Below are 8776 nucleotides of genomic sequence, written 5' to 3'. Positions count from 1 at the left end.
CCATAAAGACCCTAAAATAATACAGAGAAAACCCAATCAGATGACCCCCTGTGAGCAAGCACTTGGCGACAGTGGGAAGGAGAAACTACTGTTTAACAGGAAGAAACCTCTGAGAGAGCAAGGCTCTTTGTTTTTTGCTTCTCCTGTGTAAAGCATCCTTGGATTTCTTGAAAGGTGCTATAACAATCTAACATATTATTATTGTTATTATTATTAATACAGACAGTATCAGTCTATACTGTTTATACAAACTAACAGGAAAAGCTACTTCATTTCATAATGTACATTTCAATTCAATCAATTAATTTAAGGTCATTAAAACATCTGATCTGATGCACTTACCTGTCCGACTGTCCACCAGCTCAGGAACCTCAGGAGGATTTATATGTATTTATTGTTGTTGTAATTCACAGTTACAGTAGGATTGTTCTTTCTCCACCTTGGTGTCAGATGGATGACTGTATATCTAAACTCTTATTATATCATACAGCACACAGCAGCACACTGTGAGATAAGGACAGAGAACTGTGTGACACGCTGAGATTTGCATAATAAATTCACTGTAGTAACTAATTACAAGGAACATGAATATTAAATGTGTTTATATGGTAAATGGTAAGTGGCCTGCATTTGTATAGCGCTTTACTCAGTCCCTAAGGACCCCAAAGCGCTTTACACTACATTCAGTCATTCACCCATTCACACACACATTCACACACTGGCAATGGCAAGCTACATTGTAGCCACAGCTGCCCTGGGGCGCACTGACAGAGGCGAGGCTGCCGGACACTGGCGCCACCGGGCCCTCTGACCACCACCAGTAGGCAAACATGGGGTTAGTATCTTGCCCATGTTATATGTATAAAAACAGACACGTCTAAACATAAAAACTACAGTTAGAAACATGCACAGTGACCTGTGTTTTAACAGCAGATTTCTGCACATGCTCTTACGCAAACAGTGGAAAATATATTTGAGTTTGAACTTTTCCTAAGCAAGCACACGCGTCCTCATGCTAGTGCACTGAATCATCCGAACATCACTGACAGTCATCTGTCCTCCGAAGGTCTTAAAATAAATTTATCACTGAAATTTCTTAAAGCCTGAAATTCTATGTTACTACTGAAGCCACAATGAAGAAAACTGGTAAGTAGAAAATTTAAAAAAACGAGTCAGCTGTGTAGAACGCAAATAAAAATAGAAATCAATGACTTACAAATGTCATAAACATATATTTTATTTACAACAGAAAATATATAAAATGTTTCAACTGAGAAATTTTACTTTGAGCTCATTTTCAATTTAATGTAACATGTCTCAGAAATGTTGTTATGGAGCAACAAACAGCTAAAAAAAACCCCGTAAATAGAAAATAGAAACAGCTGGAGGAACAGGTCACATGACCACGTGTAAAAGGAGCGTCGTATAGATGCAGAGCTTCTCAGAGGTAAAGACGGACAGATGACGTATGAGGATGTTTGGTGATAGCAGCTGTATTTCAGTGTAAGGAAGGTTTAGTCCACTATGTTTGAAGCTGAGCTGACTATGAACTGTTAGTCGGTAGGTCTGCCTGTCCACATGTCAGATCCTCCTTCAGCTTTGCCACCATGTTTCTGTGGCCGACCTTGTTTGTGTTTTCCAGGCGATGCCCATCCTGGAGCGATCCGAGGACATGCCCGAGCCGCTGCGAGCACTTTGTCTGTGTTTAGAGCTCTCTAGTCGACTGACTTTTGGCCAGATGTGGCATATTTTCTGAGGCATCCATTGTGAAAGCTTTCAATCTTATGTCACCTTTCAAACCATAGAGGAGAGCACCGCAGTTTACAGTCTGACCTTTGTTCTAAGGCTGTATTGCACGATATGAACTTTACGTGGATAAACTGTACAGCTGTGAATTCTTTGCTTGTCAGCTTGCAAAACATTTTATATGGTTTGCAAGCAGAAGCCAGTTTGTCAGCTCTGCATCATCTCCAGCAAATGCAGAGGTATCGTATGAACCCACCAACGCCAAACGTGTCAGAGCTTGTTGGGCTCTAAACCTGAGCTCTTTACCACCAGGTCAGAGACACCTCGTTGACTCACTGGTTACCTTTACTAATGAGCTCACCTGGTTTCACATCACCTATAACAGGTGGAGGACCTACCCTTGGTCCAGTATCAGTGATAATTTCCTTTTTGGTTCCCCTTCGTTCATTTCTTCCTTTCACAGAATTAGCTAACGTCAGCTAATTCTTCCTTTCACTCAGCTGTCAGTGCAGATAAACCAGGGATGACAGGTCCTTTCTGTCTGTGGGACATGTGCCGTCCTGCTCAGCTTGCATAACAAACTTGGGGTCTTTCTGCGTTAGCCCTGTGATTGACTGTTGACCTGTTTGGGTTTACCCCACCTTCCACCCTCTGACAGCCCGTCCAGCACCCTGAGCAGATGATGGATGGTCTCGTCCCCTTTCTTTAAAGAAGCACACTCTGAAAATGTCACATTAAATAAGTAAAACAGCCTCAGATGTTAGTTTTTTGCACGGCTCTTTGGCATCATAACTGTAAGAAATGAATCCTGCTGAGAGCTCAGTGATGACTTTCTCCCATAATTTAAAAAAACAAATCTTTTTACTGGTGATCTGGTTTCTGTGTACGTCCTCTGGTGTAGCTGTGGATGCTGTGGGTGATGTTACTGTAAATCTGATGATGATTCAGACCTCTAACTCAAGTGAAGGTATCAATTCACACTCTTGTGATGTGAGACACTATTAAGGAGAAAATACAGCTGTGCTAAATTGGACTCGTAAGCAGGCCGGTAGTGGCCCCCGGGCCATATGTTTGACACCCCTGAACTAAACCATCTCTGTAACGGAGACGAGGACTCGCTGGATGATTTAATGATGTCAGGCAAATGCTTTCAGCTGTTTTTTTTTTAAAATAAGGCTTTAGAAGTGATATGAGGCAGGTTATCTTTCCATCAGGCCTTGCTCACAGGTCAGTGAGGGGCGTGGCCTGCAACATGACTGGGGTCAGGTCAGCCTCGGCTTGACCCTTTCACTGCTACGCCACCCAGACTTGGCGAGCAAACAAAGCAAACACAAACGGCTATAGACGCACACACACAGGTGACGGGAACACGACAGGTTTTGTGTTGAAGTTTATTAATAGGTTTGATATCTCTGTGATTTTTGCTTCTTTTGGATGATAACACGGGCGAGACACTGAAACAGCAGTCAGCACTGATTAACATTTACATTCCTGCAAAATGGCACGCTCTCCACTGTCCAAAAAGAAGCTCTCAGAGTTATTGAAGAGGTGAATTAATCACTGTAATCCCACTGCGCAAAGGTAAAGGGCAGGGATGGAAATGGACGGGGACAGTGGAAGCATTGTTGGACTTGCATTAAAAAAGCGAGGAGGACAAATCTGTTACGCAACATGCCAAAGTATTGCACTATTACAGAGGGCTGAAAGCCTTGCATAACTCAACAATCCAACCCACCCGTCACATTTACTGTACATTAGTGAGCCTGCAGAGCCGTTCCTCATCACTTAGGAGCTAAAAAACCCAGTTCTGACAAGTGGCCCCCATCCTTTTTCTCTGGCACATTGCAGAAATCTAGTACCACTCAGAGAGGGCACAGTGGGTTATTTCAGTCCCTCCTGTGTGCTGTATGTAGGCGACAATATCCAGCAGAGAAGCTGGTTGATCTGTAGAGGTGGAGCACTCGCTCAGCTTCCTCCACAGAGCCGTATCTGTATCCGGAACAGCTTGCATCTTTGGGGCTATTTTTAAGAAGCAGTGGACCGCTTTCAGAAGCTGTTCACTGGTAAATTTGGAACAGATCGAGGAGACTACTGAGCTGCAGAGGTTTGCTGTGTTTAGGACTGATAGTCGAGACAAAATGTGCTAGTCCTCCCTTTTACACGACAAACACTGAGGCTCTAACTCTTACAGGTGTTTTCATGCTGAGTGAGGTGAGTTCAGTCAGCCATAGCCACAAATGTGTGGCCATTTATGGAAGTACTGAAATCAGCATTCTTTCTACCGTCCAGCAGGGGGCGACTCTAATATCCAGATGTATAGAAGTCTATGGGAACATGAGCTGCTGCTTGCTTCATCTCTGAGCTCAGTAAACATTTTCCTGCTAAGTTTATGGTCTCAGTCTGACTGAATCAAACACGATGTCCCTTGTTCTTCGATGTACATTGTACATTTGTTTTGCCCACTAGGGGTCGCTGCAACAAACAGCAAGCACAGAATTATTGAGGAAACTCAGAAGCAGAGTCAGGAATCATGTGGCAGACGTACGACTCGTGAGACAAGATTTAATCTTAAACACAGACTTTGTTGGTGGCGACAGATGGAGTAAACCATAACAGAGCAGAACAGGAGCAAACTGAGTGAAAAAGAGGACTAGAAGGATACACAGCAACAGAAGGAAACAACGTGAATCAAGAGGGAAGATGCAACCAAGAACAGAAGCAAACTGAGGGTTTAAATACACAAGAAACGTTCAGGGGAGGATGGAGACACCTGGTGAAACACAGCTAAACTAAATCTACCTAATGAGACGAGGAAGCAAAACTGAACATAAGGCACACAGGAAGTAACAGACATACAAACCTGACCTAATCAGGGGAGCACAGAGACTGAGACAAAGATCAACAACAGGTTGAGGAGAGAGGCCGGGCAGCTCATCTAAGCCAGCTTTTATATCCTGGACAACACAGGTGAGCAGCATTAGCTCACAATGCTTCCATGCAGCATGTCAGGTTTTCTTGAGGGAGTTGACAGGGGAGACAGAAAGAGATCACAAAAGAAGGTGAAACTAGAATACACACAGAGGATATTTATCAGTGACCATCTCACTAATACCATAAAAGAGCCAAACCGAAACATCATGAAGCTCACTGGGATGAAGACCCAGGAACAACATTAGCATTCATTTCTAGCTGTGTTCCTGTCTGATATTTACTCTTCATCCGTCTGTTTTGGTGCATCATCTCTGACTCTTCAGCTTCTAAATTCCAGGCCGAGTTCAGAGAGGATTTTCTTTACGCAAGTCTTTTCGGTGAAAACGACTCCCTGCTGCTGCAGGAAAAAGGCTGATACAGCAGCGAAGCTCAACCAAACAGCAAAGCGGTGAAAATAATGATGCAAAGGATCCTCAGAGAGCAGCTTTGCCGAGGTAAAACTCACTGTGTATTGGTGTAAGTGGCAAACTTTCCACAACACATCTTTTAAAAATATATTTATTACCTAAAAAGACAGAAACTTAAGCACCCTCATGTTAAAAAGTAAAAGAGAAAATGTCTCACTGCCAATCCTATCACTTAATCCTTAAAGCATTCTTGTAAAAACAAAAGCATCCTGTTCATGCTCGAGACTGAAAAGTTGATTTTACACAATGCTGTTTTTAGAAAAGATGAGCGGAGTGCTCGGCATGCCGTGCTCCTTTTTTGTGTCTTTATTTTCTCACATCTCAGTGAAACTGTCCTCTGTTGTAACCAGAGAACATGACCGCCGTCCAGTGGCTTAATTATATTATACTCATGTAAATGACATATAAAGCTAAGACTCTATGTTCATTTTAAATCAAGATACATAAATATGAAGCAGGTCCACATTTGAACACATGCATTACATCTGAATCAGCACCAAGGAAGGTTAGCTCAGATCTGAACCCCACTGAGTGTCCTCACTGTTGTGAGGAGGCACAGAAACCTGCAGCCGTCCAGCAGCTGCAGAGATTTTGGAGGAAAAGTGGTCAACGGTTTCTGAACGCTCAGATATTTTTTATGACTTTGGTAAATGTTCAATTTTTAATTTTTGTATTTCGGTAAATTTTTGAAATACTGCTTCTCATATAAATGCATTCAGTTTAATCATGTTAAATTAACTAAAGTAATATCCTTTATGTTCACGTGAACCACGTCTTATAAAACCCCATCCTCTTCCTCGTCACCTCAAGCCTCATCTCCTGAAATGAAGTCAGGGCTCCAACTCACGAAAACGCCCTCATTTGTTCCCAGTAATGCTACTGTTACTGATTGCCAGCGGAGTGGATACTGTCTCCAGACAGCTACAGAGCAACAACAGCTGGTTATAAGCTAACATTATGCTAGCTAATGCTAGTTAGTCTAGTAAAAATCAGTCTTTACCTCTAATAAACAGTTTGATTACGTTCTCATATTGTATGAGAGTTTATTAACTGAGCGTCAGCAGCTGACAATGTTAGATCCACTTCAAAGAAAGTTTCCCAAGTGCCAGCTAACAGCAGCTGTAACAGCAGCTAACAGCAGCTGTAACAGCGTACTGACAGCCTACACTCACTACAGATGAAGGGCAGCCAGATTTGTACGGTAGCTCGGTTACATACAGAACTCAGCTGACTCAAATCTACAATCTACTGACATCTAGTGGCGAGAATTTACACACTGCAATTTTAAATACCTGCTTTTATTTTTAGTGACAGTTTTTAAGTATTTATTTGTTTTTATTATTTTAATAGTTTTTTAATGTTTTTGTTGTTGTTTTTCAAACTTGTTTCTTGTAACTTAATGGTTGTTAGTGGTTTTTAATTCATCTTAATCCTGTAATGACATTTCAGTTGCCTTTTTCTGTTTAGGGGACTGGATGTTGGATTGTGCATATGTCAGTAACACAAACAGACTTTTTCCCCATGACTGTTTTTTTTTTTCAGACATCATTACTTTAGCATGTGGAGTGTGATTTAGACAGACGTTAACCTGCAGACTCACAATGTAAAAACCTTCATCGTGTCACAGCAGTTCTTGTTTTTGCTCTTCGTGAGAAAACTTGAGCACTTTTCTGTCCCGGCTTTGGTGCGAGCTGCCAGCACCTGGGAAGCGTTGGATATGTTGCAAGCTACTGTGAGAATCCCAAACAGTGAAACTGAGCCCTCTGAGCAACACTGCTGCTGATCCCCCACATGTTCCAGAGAGAGGGGTCTTTCTGGGGCACTGACACCGGATCCCAACTCTCGGTCCTGGGACGGGGATCGGGGCCAGTGGGGGGTTGTGGTGGAACTGGAGGGTAAGGCAGGGACGGGGAGGGGTGGGGGGTGAGAGAATGGATTGTCCACGGGTGCTTGGGAAGCAGAGGAATATGAGGGGGTATTACCGCCCAGCACAGCGGCCAGATGGACAGCAGATGACTTTTTGTTCTTCCAAACACTCTGCAGGCTGGGGGAGGAAGAGGAGGATGAGGAAGATGAGCTGGGCAGAAGTGCAGGAGGGAGGGGGAAGAGGAGAAAAGCTTAAGTGAAAGTTTTGGTTTTACAGGGCAATTTTTTTTCCCTCTCTGGGTCATAAAATGTTCATCAAATCCATTTGTGTGTCCCAACATGTGGTGCTGTGAAAGAAATTCCCGCTCCTCTGCATTGTTATTGAATCCATCATCTGAACTTAACTGTGAGGTTTGACTTATGTTTACCGGCCACCGAATCTCAGGACCGGTCCGAAAAAACACGGCTCAAACTCACAAATTAGAACCTGAGTGTGTTGCTGGGTCTGAAGTACACTGGGATGTCGTGCTTGGAGACAATGAGCTGGGCCGAGAGTCCCAGATTTAAACCCAGTGGGAGTATCCCCCCAAAGAGGGACAAAGGACCCCCTGGTGATCCTCTAATCACACGAGCCAAGGTGTGAAAGCGGGTGTGGGACCTAATCAGCCAGGGTTTCGGGTGATTTGTCAGGTTACTTTATCTGTACCCGTAGGTAGATTTGTTCTGCAGTCGTGAGTCATTCATCCACACATGAACACTCTCAGTACAGCCATAACAGACAACAATAGCAAATACAAAACTATAATATGTTCATCTGAGTAACAGCTGCTGCTGCTATTTTTAAAGCTTGTTGTTTTACATTTTGGGAGCAGAAACCTCCAGAAGGACGAAACTGAAACTCGCTGTGCAGCGCGTGAGTCATCCAGGAAAATTAAACCAGCCAACCGCTGTAACCGTGTGCTGTGCTTCACCAATCAGCTGATTGACTGAGTTTTTTCAGATAAATATCCAAACACCAAAGGAAAAGATCAAACGGATGAAGGATGATCAAATCAATGTGGAAACGAGAGAGGCTTCTCGAGCACCAGCGCTGCGGCTTCCTACACACAGCGTCACGCTTTGCTTTAAAATTAAACTTTGAATCAATAACTGTTCCAAAATATTTATAACACTGAATACAGGAAAAGAGAGTGCGTTTCCTAAAATCAATGTTCATATCAGGATCATTTTAACTTCCACTTGTTAAAGTAACATAATCCATGTATTTTATTTTATTTTGTAACAAAAGTTTACAATTTTTGCCTCCACAGCTTCCAGTGGTGAACTTCAGTGTCGACACCACCCAGATGTTCTCTGACAGTGATGAAGACCCCAGTTTGGGATGTGACATCGTGCACTGGAACACAGGATGGAGACAGAAACGACTGCAGAATACTGACCAGATGCAGAAATCTAAGTTTCAAAGTATCTCTGCAGAAACCTGAAGGCTTCGACGGTGAGATGAAAGTTTCAACATTCATTTATTTCCCAGAATAATCTCAGATTTTTACGTTCAGGGATGTGACTGCTGTGCTACGCGTCCACCAGGACAGTTTTCCCCTGGAACCAGTCCACTTACAGTACTGTGAAAATATTGCATATAAAAATTTAGAGCTACTCGCACAGCAGCACAACATTATCCATATTAATCTTTAAAATTATTGATTAAGTAGGATCGTTTTTCACAGTATTTAGCTCACTGCATGTAAGTAAAGTCAGCTTAGAGA

At 42.8% G+C, this 8776-nt stretch overlaps 1 long non-coding RNA gene across 1 annotated transcript; it reads left to right on the top strand.

The window, feature by feature from the left end:
* Nucleotides 1–4392: 4392 nt before the first annotated feature.
* LOC120440809 lies at nucleotides 4393–8739 on the top strand. The gene is made up of 3 exons (XR_005613534.1): nucleotides 4393–4713; nucleotides 5015–5171; nucleotides 8321–8739. It is a non-coding gene; the product is annotated as an uncharacterized LOC120440809 (long non-coding RNA).
* The last annotated feature ends 37 nt before the right edge of the window (nucleotides 8740–8776 follow it).

The sequence above is a fragment of the Oreochromis aureus genome, linkage group 1 (genome assembly GCF_013358895.1).
Source record: "Oreochromis aureus strain Israel breed Guangdong linkage group 1, ZZ_aureus, whole genome shotgun sequence".
NCBI classification, from domain to species: Eukaryota; Metazoa; Chordata; class Actinopteri; order Cichliformes; family Cichlidae; genus Oreochromis; species Oreochromis aureus.
The sequence above is the reverse complement of the archived record's forward strand: the minus strand, read 5'-3'. Positions and strand labels throughout refer to the sequence as shown.